Here is a 15,315-nt window from a genome sequence, read left to right as displayed (position 1 = left end):
CAAATGGCACCTACACACAAAAAATAATGAAATTTAAACTACATGTAAATCAATACGAATGTAAACATACAAAGATTGAATCAAAACTTTGATTGAAAAATACGGTAAAATCAATGCACTCAATTGGAGCATCAAAGAGCATACAATTTTACATTTCATTCACATGTCATTCATTTTACAGCAATATGCGTGTAAAAAATACATTGAAGTGCATTGGTTTTAAGTTTGAATGAACAGTAATTTTCAATCCACGTGTAGAATTATAATAAAATTCATTGAAGAAAGCACGACAAGTCGTGTGTATTTTTGGTGGAACTTAATTTTACATTTTTATTCATGCTCCAAATATGTGCATGAAAATAAACTTAAAATTACAAAATATTTTTTTCTGTGTATATTAACGGTGGTTTTAAGTGTTTAGTTGTAACCATAAGCCGCCTTTTCGAATTTCAAAAAAACGCATAACATTAATTTTTCCATCTTACGGTGACCGTGGTCACTCAAAATGATTATTGGAATCGCTCTGCCAGGTGACTTCTGTCACCTTGGGTGACTATAGACACCTAAGTGTTTGCGGTGATTGCTTTTTCGCTCTCACCTCACCAAACTAGGTGAGGTGACGCGTCATAACGGTGAGAATACATTATTCTTTTTTTTAAATTTTAAACTTTTGTTTCATTAAACCTTTAGTAACATTGGAACCTTTGTTATTTTCAATCATTTGCTATATTCGACCTTTTATCATTCAACATTTCGTCGCATCTTTTAGAATTACCCCGTTTACTAAATTCACAATAGGGTAGAATTGTTGCAGCATGGAACATTTGGTATATAATAGACCTTTCTCGTCAAAAAATTTTATGTGCAGAACAGCTTCCGTTTTCATCGCTGGATCAATTCTGAATACTGTCACGTTAATTTGGTGTCTCTAACTATTGAAAAAATCAAAAATTCTTCGAACTGCCCATTTTACTCTGAATTCCCCTGTCCTATTTTACCTCGATTCTCCATACTTTTACACCATTTGGATGAACTTCGAGTGGGGAATATGAAATAAAGTTACGGCGGGTAGCTTATAACAAAGTTCCAGTAGCCTACCGCTCGCCGGCATCGATTTTAATCTGGCTATTCGCCGTTTTGTTTACTGGGTATGAACTCCAAGAGTTTATTCCAATTTGTCAAAAACATTGTTTTGACGTAGATGAACCCCAAAACAGTGTTGCAGAATATACCGATTCATCGATATCTAAACCGATTTTTAATTTCAGTTCCAATAAAGTTACTAAAATACCGATTTCTTTTTTCTTACCAAAAAATAACGATTTTCATATAATACGATCAATTAATATTACGTATGGGCCTTTTTAGAAAATGTCTTCACATTTCCACATCAAATCATCCGGAAATTGATTTAGCAATCTGCCAGGTTACTATCAAAATTTCAAATGAAGCTCAACAACCGATTCTGGAATCGATTGAACTCGGTAGGTTTGATTACATAACATTAGAATGATCTATTATTTAAAACCAATAATTTGCAGGTAACTTTTAGTTAGCATACATCTTCACACCGATAAATACCTATTTTTTATTTAGAACTATACCAATATTAGATTTGTTCCAGTACCAGTAGAAAGTGGAAGTACTTCGGAGCAAACAGAGAGAAAATCGTTCCTATGTTCTCTTCTCTTTTTTCTTCTTCCGTTAGCAAGCTGGAGTAAAAAGTAAGTATTTTTTGCTTCTGTTTGCTCCGGAGCAGTGCGGTAAAATTTCAAGTCATTCATTTGAATGTGAACAAACTATACTGCTCAGTCAAATCTGACAACCTTTCTTCTCATTATTACCTACCATGTGAATTGAAATGATTTGACAGGTCCGAATGAATCATTCACAAATTCATTATATTCGGTCACTCACTCACACTCATTTAAATAAACATACGTTCATTCAATGCGCCATTCATGATCGGTTGAATCCTTTATACCTGTCAATTGAGTCCACGTCATTTCATTTGAAACAGTTGTTCACATTCAATTGATTTTACCTGCGGTTCATCAAGCGTTCATTACCGGAATGGATGGTTCAAAACGTAAAAATGAGCAAAGGAAAAACCTTTCCGAAATTGCTGCTAGGTTTGTTAATCGTAACGGAGATCGGGCATTCTATCGAATTGAAGGGTCGGATGATGGTTGCACATACATCCAATCGAAATATGATATCGGAAACTTCATTCGGCATTTTCGAACTCGTCATACTGCTTTGGCTATAAAACACGGACTAACCGGTGAAGAAACTGTTAAAAAAGCAAGGAGTATCCCTAAGAAATCAGTGGCCATTGATAAGCAATTGTTAGTTGATTCAGCAATAAAACTTGTTGCTTATCACAATCTTCCGTTGTCATGCTTCGATTGGGAAGGTCTTCGACAGATTTTTGATCCGTTGGGTGCAGCTTTGGGACTTACGCTAAATAGACCAAACGCCAAAGCACATATCAAGCAGGTGGTCTCCAAAATGGTACCAGCCATGGCGGCTGAGATGAAGACTCGCTTGCTTTGCTTGATGATAGACTCAGCTAGTCGGTTGAATCATCATGTATTGGGAATTGGTGTTTAATATGTTGTAGGTAGCAAAATACTAGTTAGAACTTTAGGTAAGTTTACACAAGATAGGTTAAAATGTTTCTAATAACAATCATTATAAGGTATGATTGAGGTGAAGGACAGGCAAACTGCCGCTTACCTCAAAGATAAAGTGCTGGAGATATTGGCTCGCTATGATCTTAAGATTGAACAAATATTTTCAATAACGGTTGACAACGGCGTAAACATGCTTGCGTGTATACGGCGATTGAAGGACGAAGTTGAATCATCAATTATAACACTGTATGAAGAAATGGATGATGTCGACAACACAAATGATCGTGCTGATGAGGTTGCTGAAAAACTTACAAATGAGTTTCATGATCAAGCTCGGGATAACCTGAATATGGTAAGATGTGCAGTTCATACTCTGCAACTTGCTATCCTCGATGTTGTGAACAGAAGCAACGATATGGTAAAGAAAATTACAGAGGTTGCCAAGCGCTGCAAAAATATAAAATATAAAACGTTTTTCGATTACCACCATGCCAAATATCCTCCGGTGTGGTGCCAAACTAGGTGGGGAGGTATTTATAAAATGTTCGAATGTTTCATGGATCAGAAGATGTTCTCTCAACTTTCCGAAGAATTTTCTGAACTAGGTAAAACTCATGCTGTGGGTAATGAATTGTTAGAATGTTTATTTAAATGCTTTCTAGATCTTTCGCCGAGCTGGGATTTTATCCAGGATTATTTGGAAGCCTTTAAACCATGTTACATTTGTACGAAAAAGTTGCAGGAGAAGCACACATCACTGAGCGACTTTTACATCTAATGGCTGATGACCATATGTTCAGTGGAGAAATTAAAAAGCAATCCATTTTCTCACGAATTAACAGAAGAATTATCATCCAGACTTGAAAATCTGCGTGCATCAATGGCCTTTAAAATGGCCGTGTATCTCGACCCTCGTTTCAATTATGTCGATTCGAAAATATTTACGGGGGAAGAGAAAGAGTACATTCAGGTAATGAATTAAACATAAATTGTTTAAAAGCGTCTATTAATATAGTTTTTCACTGCTAGAGATTCATTATACAAACATGGGAAAGAATAAAGAAATTGGATCCTCACCGTTGGGCTCAGCCAACATGTTCTTCAAACGTGACTGATGTGTCAAACGAAAGTGATGGTTTTATTACTGCGATGTTCGGTGGGTCGCTTGCCACTGTTGATGCTTTAAGTACAACATTTCAACAGCAGCTACGAGCACTCCAAGCTGAACAGCGTCAAAGTACAAAATATGACGTATGGAGTCATTGGATGAACCGAAAAACGAGCCATCCTGAGCTATCTGCTGTAGCATCTGTAGTCATGTCTGTACCAGCCACCCAATCTACAGTAGAAAGATCGTTCAGTTCCCTGGCATTAATCCTTTCACCCCATCGTTCAACATTGGCAGAGGATACGCTTGAACACATTTTGCTTGTCAAATTGAATAAGGATATTTACGAGTAAACTATTGCAACCTCATACAACTGTGACTCCATTCCCCAAGAAAATAATTCACAGTCGAACCCAGAGTTTAACTAAATGTAAATTTTTAATATTAGTTTTGCTTCACAAAATATATATAATCACAACTAATAAATAACACAAGTGTCATCTTCTTTGTTTATCGCACAGCATCGTCACTTGAACTGGTCTAACACTCATTACTCCCATTATAGTACAAGGAAACCAAAGTCTCAAACATGCGATTAAAACAGAAATCCGTTTCATATTCAGTTATATTACGGCTTAATGCCATATTTTTTAAGTAAAATAAGCATATAAAATATATTTCATTAGTATGTGTTTGTATTACAATAATAGTATATGTGTATCCGAAAACATGCTGTGAGCAAATTCTTTGAAACGCCGGAAGTTTGATTTGCTTCGCCGGGTACATGCCGTACACACTGTACCAAATTCTGCATTCTGTGGTTAGCAGACTGACAAATCAAACTATGCGCAGCAGCTGGGAGAAGAAACACATACGAAGCCTAAAGAGGAGAGCGGATAAAGCAGCGATTACAATATCGAAATGAACCTGCATAATATCCACCAATCATCTATGCTTATCTAGAATCCAAATCATCTGTTTTCTAAAGACGCACCCAAATTGGTTTCCGTTCAATTTAAGCAAGCTGATGTTGTCATTTTTTACCACAGCACACACAAGAGAAAACTTTCTTTCTTATTCAATCTCATTGAAAACAAAGTTTATGATGAATTTTAAGTGTATTTTGTTTAGGCTCTGCAAATTGGAAATATTACTTGCAAGAGCTTCAGCACTCAATTTTGCGAAACTTCAATACTGCAATGATGATGATCAATGATCACAAATAATACACAACGCGACATTATTCAAGCGTCGCCCACGACCTGCTGTAACAAGCCTCAAATCCAACGACTTTGCTATCATCATTCCACCAGTGATTCAGAACCGTTTGTCAAGCTTGAGCTCCCTAAATCAACAAGAAAAAACGAATTAAGCATTACTCAAATGAAACCACTGAGAACTCACCTTCAATGCAGAACACGTCGCACATTCCAACAAATCAGCCTGACATGTCAATCTATTTTATCCCAAAGCATTATCGGAACAATCCAGTAAACTGCGGGTGATTTTCAAGTATCTGGAGTTCCTGACTGCCTCTACTGGACCACCTCCCGGACGGACGGATCATTATACACACCAAGTAGAAATCCAAATTTTTGAACTGCAAACTGACACACTTCTCCATAGCGTAAGTTCTTTTGCTGAAACCAAAGAAAATATAAAAATTATGGAAACAGAATATGCTTGGCTGTCCACTTACCACTTGATTCTCTCATTTTAGCAATTTACAAGTCGTTATAGAGTTTAAACCACTGGACTTTGTTTCACACCACACATTCTACATTTTGACCTATACTTTTGTTTACATTTAATGCTCTAGTCGAACGCACTGTTACAAAATACTGGTGCAAAGTGCAAGGTAAATCTCAGAAATTTCAATGGAATTGAATTCAAAAGGAAACTAATAGAAATCACTGTGTTACTATGTTTATGTGATAAAACATTAGGGTTTGACATAAATTTTGGGGATTTTGTAGAAGTGTTTTGGAATTATTTTGTTGATAATTGCGCTTCATCATGTGTGGAAATATTTGAATGAATTATATGATTTTTTTACAGTGCATCAAGATGTATTAGTAAAGGTTAGGGTGTATCAGGATTACTTTTATATGTCTTAATGATTATGAAATAATTCGCAATTGTTATAGAGAATTGCCAATAATCGGTAAATGTGATAATATAAAATAATCCAATGAGTATTGTCGATAATTTCCCCTAAAAAGCAATACGTTTTTTCGATTTACTTTTACTTTCGAAAATATGCCTACCATTTATTCAATACCATGGTATGTATAGAATACTTGACAATCAGTAACTGCTTTAGTGTGTTCACGATTTGTTTTCCTCTACCTATCACAATGTTCTGATAGATGGAGGAAAACAAATCGAAAAGAGCTTTTCGGTCGGATTATTTGCAGGTTGGATCCCGACCAATCGGTAGTGTACGTCTCCGGCAGAAGTTTCACAGTGGCACAGAGCACCATCATAAATACGTTAGGCAAGCTATTTAAAACGTTTGAGTTAACTGACAGTTTTACATATGACAGCTGGAGGAAAACAAACCCCAGTGTGACATCATGATAGCTGGCGTTAGAATAGTTCATCTCGTCCTCCCGTTAGTCCGATACGATGCACTTTGGTCCTACGAGCGTCCAACATCTGGTAACCAAAACTATTTGGCCGTAATAATTGTAGGAACAAACCCCAAGTAGTGCGCGTGAAATAATTTGCATAGGACTGTATAGTTTATATTTCATTTTCGTTCGTTTGACTGGTATATGTTTCGTTCGCTATGCCTTTGTATTCGGAGTGAACTTTTAGTAACATCATTTCATGTCCACATCGGCTTCCATAGGATAAAATGTTTCAAATGAACACATGCTCCCATTCAATTGAAGATGAATTTTAGTATTTCATCTGAAGAAGTATGTCAAAATCAATCGAGTGAATAGGGACAAATGGAAACTGAATGGTTGCCATTCTCATTATCATTGAAATATTTCAATTGATAATGAAGAATTACTGCACTGGTGGTGTCAGATGAAAGAAGTGATGACAATTCTGCAAAAGCTTAGCTATCTGCTGAGAATGGTGTTCATTGCGAAAACTGGGGCACTTACGACACAGAACTGCGTAGAACTGAAGAACTTATAAATACTATCAATTTGGACAGTCTTCGGCTATATTTTCCAAGCTACTGGATTTTTGCAAAGATTCTAGGGGAATTCTATTGTGCTTCGGAAAGTAAACATTGAGTAGTAGCTTATTACTGAAAGAGAAGCACATACCACAGAGAACAGACGTCCATCTTTAGCGTTCAACTTGTGTAAAAATCACTAACGTTGTCGAAGCTAATAGGGATATCTCCACCCGGTGCGTTACAGTCGTCATGTTTTTAGTGACCGAGTTCGATAGATTGAAAATCGAATTGTAATGTCTGAAGATATTTAGGTTTGAAAGAAAACCATTTTTGTTGTAAAAATCACTTTCAACTGTCCAAACAAAAGGTTCTTTTGAAAATTTTCTCCAGAAATAGTCTTATTATCCAGTGTAGCGCATTCCTCCGTATTTGACTCCTAAAGTGCACAGACTCTGAATCTTACTATAAAAATTGATTCCGTCAGACACTAGTTACACTGTTACCAGTTATATTATACATAAATAATACATTTCTATGCATTGTAATCAATAAATATAACACGTATAGCATAAAATATAGTTAACCCTTAAATTCATAACGCTGTTTCAAAACAATATTACGCAAAACATCTCAAAATTATCACAGTATCGTATTGAAACTAGGAAACAATTTTCACAAAATTTAAAAAAAAAATTCTTTGCACCTTTAAGGGTAATATGACTCCCATGTTTGGAAATAAAGTAAAATGTGATATCAATTGATACAAAAAATATCTATTGCACATTTTTAAAAGACATTATGTACAACAATAATGTTGCGAAAAACGGAACCCATTTGTTGCCAAAATCTGAGTGTACCGAAAAGGGAGTATGCAAAAATCGAAACGTGCCAAAAATGGAATCTTACTGTACTATCATTGAACAGCCTCCAAGAAACATAAAAAAACACATATCGTCAATACTCCCTCCATTCCATTACACGTTGAAAAACCTTGTCAATACGCTCCAGTATTGACAAAACAACTGAACGTGTAAGGACCGCTAATATGGAACACAAACAAAATCAAACATTCTTTACTAGTATATATGATGATAGCAGAAATAACAAAAAGCACCACAAAAAGCATAAGCAATCAAAACATCGGGAAAACAATATTTAGAACAGATGGATAAATCGTCGTTCCCGGAACATCACGTTCCAAATCCATTCTTGACCGCTCATCATTCCGAATTAGATCCACATGGCATCACTGTGAACAGTAGGGTGGGACAAAAATTAGATTCCAGCTCCGAGGAACTTTTTGGGTACCATTTGGGTTCTAGTTGCAAATTCTTAGCTCGATCGGTGAAACTATATTTTTGCGCCCACTGTTTAAAGTTTACATGGGATTTTGTATGGGAAAACTAACTTTTACAAAATAATTCCTCCAAGAGTCGCCCATTACTTCCTAAAAATAAATCGTTATGTGGCTTTTATAGGAAATTTAACAGAGAAACAATGTTTAGAAAACCACGAAACGATCTGACGCTTGAGAAAAAAGTTATTAAGCAGAAACCGATTGATGCTCTAACAATTGATAAAATATTCATTTTTTCTAGCACCACTGCTTTTGTTGTCCAATTATACGCAATTTTGTTTTAATCCTCTCTTCATGTGCCTAAATCGTTTATTTATACTATTTGGCCACTTCGCAAGGTTTTGAGGGATAAATTGAGGCTTCTTTTGTACATAATAAGAGAAAGTTATAATTTTTGTATATAATAAAACCATCAGAAGCAGTGATGTTATGAAAAGTGAAATTTTCATCAATCTTCAGGGCATCAATCGGTTTTTGCTTAATAACTTTTTCCACAAGCATCAGATCGTTTTGCAGTTTTCTAGACTTTGTTTCCTTGGCAAATTTCCTATAAATATCAGACATCTGTTTATTTTTAGGAGATAACGGGCGACTCTTGGACGAATTAATTTGCAAAAGACAATTTTCCCATACGAAATCTCATGTAAACTTTAAACAGTGGGCGCAAAAATATAGTTTCACCGAACAAGCTAAAAATTTTCAGAGTTGTTCTGGGAGCTAAATGTGACCCAAAAAGTTACTCGGAGCCAAATTTTATTTTTTTCATATAACCATGTCCCACTCTAGTGAACAGCCCAATGAAAGAAACCGATTCCACGCACCCCGCCTTGGCCACAAAGTCAACTTACTGTACTATCATACTACAAATTATGCAAAACATGTCTTGAAAACAAAAACTCCAAAGTCTGTTAATGATTAGCGGCTCTTAAGCGTTCAATAATCCATTGTGGTATAACAAAGTTGGATTGATGATGTGCATCAAAAATATTGAACGCGTAAAGTCCGCTATTCATTTATACCTATGTGAAATATGAATGATATACAAAGGAACAATCTGCTCGCTTAGCAAATTGCAAACACGCACATGCACTCGACTGACACTACACCACTCCATCTAACTCCGCTAGCGAATGACGGATCCCAATAGTAGCATGTCTGTAATAACATACGTACATGGAACTATTGAGAACCAGAGCTACAGGTCCAAAGCCCTGGTAAAGGAGGATGGTTGCGATGATCCGGGCCGAGATCACCACGTAAAGCAAGGTAGGGCATAACCCCAATTCCAAGGCGTGAAGCGACCCGTGCCGAGGGATGAGTGATCGAGGGGGTGAAAAAGATGCTCGATCGTTAACGGAGCCTGTGGGGTACCTGGGCAACCCCCACAGTAAGCGTCCCTTACCACGCTAATGCGGAGCTCTGGCGTGGCGGACATATATTTCTCGCGCTACTCGTGGGACTATACATGGAGATAAACAAAAATAAAAACAAACAGACGGAGGTGCCAAACCCCTTCGCAAGAGGTGGTTTGGCGAGGTCTCCCCCCGTGGGGAGAGTAGTGGAGCGATGAGTGCTGCATCCGAAAGCACCAGTGACCCCCCAGCGGCGGTAGGCAATAACCCTACCAATGCATCAGAGGGGCCAATATCTGCGATGCGCAAAGTAGCGAAGCAACTCGATTCTATAATCGACTTCGCTAGCGGAAAGCAGAATATAGCCAAGGAGTTGAAGTTGAGCCTCCTGGAGCTCCGGAAAGCTGTTCGTGTCGCAAGACAGGAACAGCAGGCATATGTTGAGAGGGTGGAATGTCGGGAGAGGCCCGACAGAGAAACCCAGACAGTGGCCTCCAATAGGGAGGAAAGAGAGAAGGTCGATAAAGGTTCACAGACAGTGGCCTTTACCTTCTACAGAGCAGCCACGTCGATCGGAGCGGCGACCGAGTTCCCCTCGAAGGGAAAAGGAAAGGGCAATCGCAAGACGGCATCGAATGCGAAGCGCCCTAGGAAGTCGCCAGGCGAGGGTGCCAAAACCGACACCACTCGGCGTGCAACCGTCAAGGTCAAACGCCGCCTGGGTGAGGTAAGCGAGGGCGAGAGTGACCTCGCTGTGGAGAGCGATGGTACCAGCAACCCGGCACGACCGGGGCAGGGGGGCTCAAACCCCTGGACGCTGGTCACCAAGAAAAAGCCGGCACCGAAACCGGAGGTACCGCGGCCTGCAAGGAAGGCCAAGGACAGAGGCGAAGCCTTGTGGTTAAAAACCGACAAGGACAAATACGCCGATGTCCTTAAATCGATTAAGGCGGCCGAAAGCCTCTCGGCCCTTGGGCAGGATGTGCGTAGCGTAAGACGCACCAACACGGGAGAGATGCTCCTGGTGCTGAAGCGAGGCGCACAATCAAGTGCAGTATATAAGGCATTGGCCCAAGAGGTCCTTGGTGAGGGCGCCCAAATCAGGTCGCTAGGTGCGGAAACAACTCTCCAGTGCAAGCACTTGGACGAGTTCACGACCGCAGAAGACGTCGTCGCAGCCGTCAAGGAGCACTGCGGCGTCACAATCGAGCGGGCCTCTGTGCGATTGAGAGACGGACCCTCTGGCACCCAAGTAGCCTACCTCAGGCTACTGAATGCGGATGCCAAAAAGGTAACCGAGAAAGGGAAGCTGAAGATCGGCTGGTCGGTATGCCCTATTAGTATACCCCAGCCGCCTTCAGTGGACAGGTGCTATCGGTGCCTAGAATCCGGCCATAAAGCATACGAATGCAAAGGCATAGATAGGAGCAAGCTATGTCGTCGCTGCGGCGAGGAGGGGCATAAAGAGCGGGGGTGCACTAAGGCATATAAGTGCCTTATCTGCACCGCTAAGAAGCAAGCCCATAAACATGCTATGGGCGGACCTTCGTGTCCCTTCGGCGAGTTAAATAAGAAAAAGCCGTGAGAGTCACACAGCTAAATCTTAACCATTGTGCAGCAGCCCAACAGCTGCTGTGGCAGTCGGTCTCGGAGTCGAGGACAGATGTCGTCCTCTTATCAGACCCGTACAGCATCCCTGCCGGCAACGGCAATTGGGTGTCGGACGGGTCTGGAATGGTGGCAATCTGTACAACGGGAAGGTTCCCGGTTCAAGAGGTAATACACCCCTCCGCCGAGGGTGTGGCGATTGCCAAGATCAATGGTGTGTTCTATTGCAGCTGCTACGCCCCACCAAGGTGGCCAATACAACAGTTCTACCAGATGATCGATAGGCTCTCGTCGGACCTCGTGGGCCGGAAACCGGTAGTAATAGCGGGAGACTTTAACGCTTGGGCAGTGGAGTGGGGCAGCCGCTGTACAAATAGCAGGGGTCAAGCGCTAATGGAAGCGTTTGCGAAACTCGATACTGTGCTAGCTAATGATGGTTCCGCTAGTACATTCCGTAGAAACGGAGTGGAGGCGTGGATTGATTTGACCTTTGCCAGCCCGAGTCTGGCTCCAGGCATGGAATGGAGGGTAGACGAAGGCTACACCTATAGCGATCATTTAGCAATCCGCTTTAAGATCAACTATGGTGTGCAGCATCCGAGGGCGGGAGATCCCTGTCAGGTACGCGGGTGGAAGTCCAATCACTTCGACAGCGAAGCTTTCACCGCGGCCCTGGGACTGGAGGCCAACACCGACAGTCTAAGCGGGGATGCGCTGGTAGCTGTTCTATCACGCGCGTGCGACGCCACTATGCCGAGAAAAACACTGCCAAGAAACGGTAGATGCCCGGTATACTGGTGGAGTGCCGAGATTGCAGCTCTACTGTCAGCCTGTCTCAGAGCTAGACGTAGGATGCAAAGAGCTCGCACCGAGGATGCAAGAGAGATCCGCCGTGAAGTGTTTCGAGCTGCGAAATTAGCCCTTAACAAGGCTATTAAAAGCAGCAAGAGAGCGTGTTTCGACAACCTGTGTGAGAGTGCCAACGCAAATCCGTGGGGTGACGCCTACCGGATTGTGATGGCCAAGACCAAAGGGGGCTCCTCACCCCCAGAACGGTCTTCGGACCGGTTGGCAACGATTATCGAAGTACTCTTCCCGTCTCGAGCCACAAGCCCCTGGCCACCTGCACTACGAGACAGTGCGGGCACGGTCGAAATGGTGGCTCCAGTGACGAATAAAGAACTACTCGCAGTGGCTAAATCCCTAGCAATGAATAAAGCTCCAGGGCCGGATGGAGTTCCAAACAACGCTCTCAAGGCAGCGATCATAGCGAACCCGAACATGTTCAGGCTAGCTATGCAGAGATGCCTTGACGAGTGCCGTTTCCCCGATAGATGGAAAAGGCAGAAACTGGTGCTGTTGCCGAAGCCCGGGAAGCCGCCAGGCGACCCATCGGCGTACAGACCAATCTGTCTGATAGACACGACTGGCAAACTGCTTGAGAGGATCATCCTCAACAGGCTCACCCCGTACGCGGAAGGTACGGACGGTCTGTCAAGCAACCAGTTTGGCTTTCGGAAGGACAGTGGACGCTCTCAACTCAGTGATAAATACTGCCGAGATAGCGATCCAACAAAAAAGGCGAGGTATTCGATACTGTGCGTTAGTGACACTTGACGTGAAGAACGCATTCAACAGCGCAAGCTGGGATGCCATCGCGCTCTCGTTACACCGGCTTAGCCTACCGGTGGGTCTGTACCGGATCCTGGAAAGTTACTTCCAAAACCGCGTACTGATATATGAGACCGATGCCGGTCAGAAAAGGGTTCCGATTACCGCCGGAGTCCCGCAGGGCTCGATCCTAGGCCCGGTGCTATGGAACCTCATGTATGACGGGGTTCTGAGACTGAAGTTCCCTCCTGGGGTCAAGATCGTCAGATCGACGTAACCTTGGAGGTCTACGGGGAGTCAATTCCTGAGGTAGAACTAACCGCAGAACACGCGATTAGCACGGTGGAGGAATGGATGAGCGCGAGAGGCCTGGAGCTCGCTCATCATAAGACGTAGGTAGTTATCGTCAACAACCGCAAGTCGGCACAACATGCAGTTATCCATGTGGGAGAAGTCGCGATCACTTCACAGCGAAGTCTGAAGTCTCTCGGAGTCATTATAGACGACAAGCTGACCTTCGGCAGCCATGTCGACTATACGTGCAAGAGAGCGTCGGCTGCTGTTGCGGCACTATCGAGAATGATGTCCAACAGCTCAAAGGTGTGCGCCAGTAGACGTAGGTTACTGGCAGGCGTTGCCGTATCTATCCTCAGGTACGGCGGCCCGTCATGGTCAAGAGCACTGAGGGTAACCAGTTACCTACAGAAACTGGAGAGCACCTACCGCGTGATGTGCCTCAGAGTGATATCTGCCTACCGCACGGTATCACACGATGCATCCTGCGTGATAGCGAGCATGATGCCAGTCGGGCTGGTCATTCGGGAAGATGAGGAGTGCTTTGAGCTACGTGGAAATAGGGGAGCCCGCGAGCGCACCAGGGTGACCTCGGTCGCCAGATGGCAGCGTGAGTGGGACAACTCCTCGAAAGGTAGGTGGACCCACCGGCTGATACCTAGCATATCGAGCTGGTTGGGAAGACCCCATGGGGAAGTTCACTTCCACCTGACACAATTCCTGTCAGGCCATGGCTGTTTCCGTCAGTACCTCCACAGGTTCGGGCACGCGGAGGTCCCAGTCTGCCCGGACTGCCCAGGTGTAGATGAAACTGCCGAACACATACTGTTCGTATGTCATCGGTTCGACGTCGAAAGAAGAGCAATGCTTGACGTCTGTGGCTGGGACACAACCCCGGATACCCTTATTCAGCGGATGTGTCAAACGGTGGAGAAGTGGAACGCAGTCTCGGCTGCTACCATCCAGATTGCCAGTAGGCTACAGGTAATCTGGCGAACCGAGCAACAGACGGCGGGCACGGCTAACTAGTGATTGGTTAGCTGGAGCGAAAAAGGCCAAGCGCAAAATAAGAGAGTGAATGGTCTGTTCATGCCGAGGTAGGTTGGCGCAGCGAATGGCAACCGCGTAAGGGGTAAACCCAGCCACCCCGAAGCAAGACAGAAGAGTGAGTGTATAGGCGTATAAGTGGACTGCCTCATGCCAAGACGGGAGGGTCGTAGCGTAGTATGTTGGAACTAAGCTATCGATGCCTCATGGCGTGGCAGAGGAGTGAAAGGGTGAGCATCCAAGTCAGTCTCACACTGCATGTTAAGGGTGAGCATAAAAGTCAGCCTCACAGGTTGATAGAGGCTAGCACAAAAGTCAGCCTAGCAAGGAATGAAAAAGGTGAGCACAAAAGTCAGCCTCGCATGGTATGTCAGAAGTGCGGCCTAAGAAAAATGTCCCACATGGGATGGCAGAGGGAGTGACAAAGGTACAATAGAGTGGCACGATTGAGAGTGAATCAGGTGATAGGGTGAGCACCCAAGTCAGCCTCACATGGATGGGTAGGGCGAGCACAAAAGTAAGCCTAGCAAGGAATGAGTAAGGTGAGCACACAAGTCAGCCTCGCATGGAACGTAAAAGGTGAGCACAAAAGTCAGCCTCATGTGGGAGTGTTTGAGAGTGAATCAAAGTGTGATTGAGAGAGCACCCAAGTAAGCCTCATACAGGATGTATGATCGCGTGAGTGAGAGTGAATGAGTACATTCAGTACAGCCATCCCCCCAGAAGTAATACCGAGAGGTAGTTCCTGGGAGGAATGATGGCGGAGCCCAATGGAGTTTAGTCGGTATTAATGGCTGGTCACCATTCGAGTCCGACACGCCCCCAGTGCACCCAGTGTGGTAGATTGGACCCTACCGTTAGCACGTGTACTGGGCTAGGACATAAAGGTCTTCTCCATTGTAAAAAAAAAAATAAAACACCACTCCATCGATATAAAACACCGCGGCAGCGTCAATGCAAATAATCGCAAGCACCGCTCCCGCTCGCATGCGGTGGGAATTGAATCGATTTTCGATTTAGGCGAACATAGATCGCGATTCAAATTTTTGAGGAAGAATTGCATTGCCGAACGGATCTGATCATCATTGTTCGGATACAATTCCGAACATGTATCGGAAAGAACCTAAAACGCAGCGATCCAAGGTGAGCGTAGGAGAGAAAAA

At 42.9% G+C, this 15,315-nt stretch overlaps 1 long non-coding RNA gene across 1 annotated transcript; it reads right to left on the bottom strand.

Moving 5' to 3' along the window:
- Nucleotides 1–4,871: 4,871 nt before the first annotated feature.
- LOC131689000 (uncharacterized) lies at nucleotides 4,872–6,768 on the bottom strand. The gene is made up of 3 exons (XR_009305331.1): nucleotides 5,444–6,768; nucleotides 5,149–5,384; nucleotides 4,872–5,089 (listed from the first exon to the last, which is right to left on the bottom strand). It is a non-coding gene; the product is annotated as an uncharacterized LOC131689000 (long non-coding RNA).
- Between the last annotated feature and the right edge of the window lie 8,547 nt (nucleotides 6,769–15,315).

The sequence above is a fragment of the Topomyia yanbarensis genome, chromosome 3 (genome assembly GCF_030247195.1).
Source record: "Topomyia yanbarensis strain Yona2022 chromosome 3, ASM3024719v1, whole genome shotgun sequence".
Lineage (NCBI taxonomy): Eukaryota > Metazoa > Arthropoda > Insecta > Diptera > Culicidae > Topomyia > Topomyia yanbarensis.
Note: the sequence above shows the minus strand (reverse complement) of the source record. Positions and strands in the feature narration are given on the sequence as shown.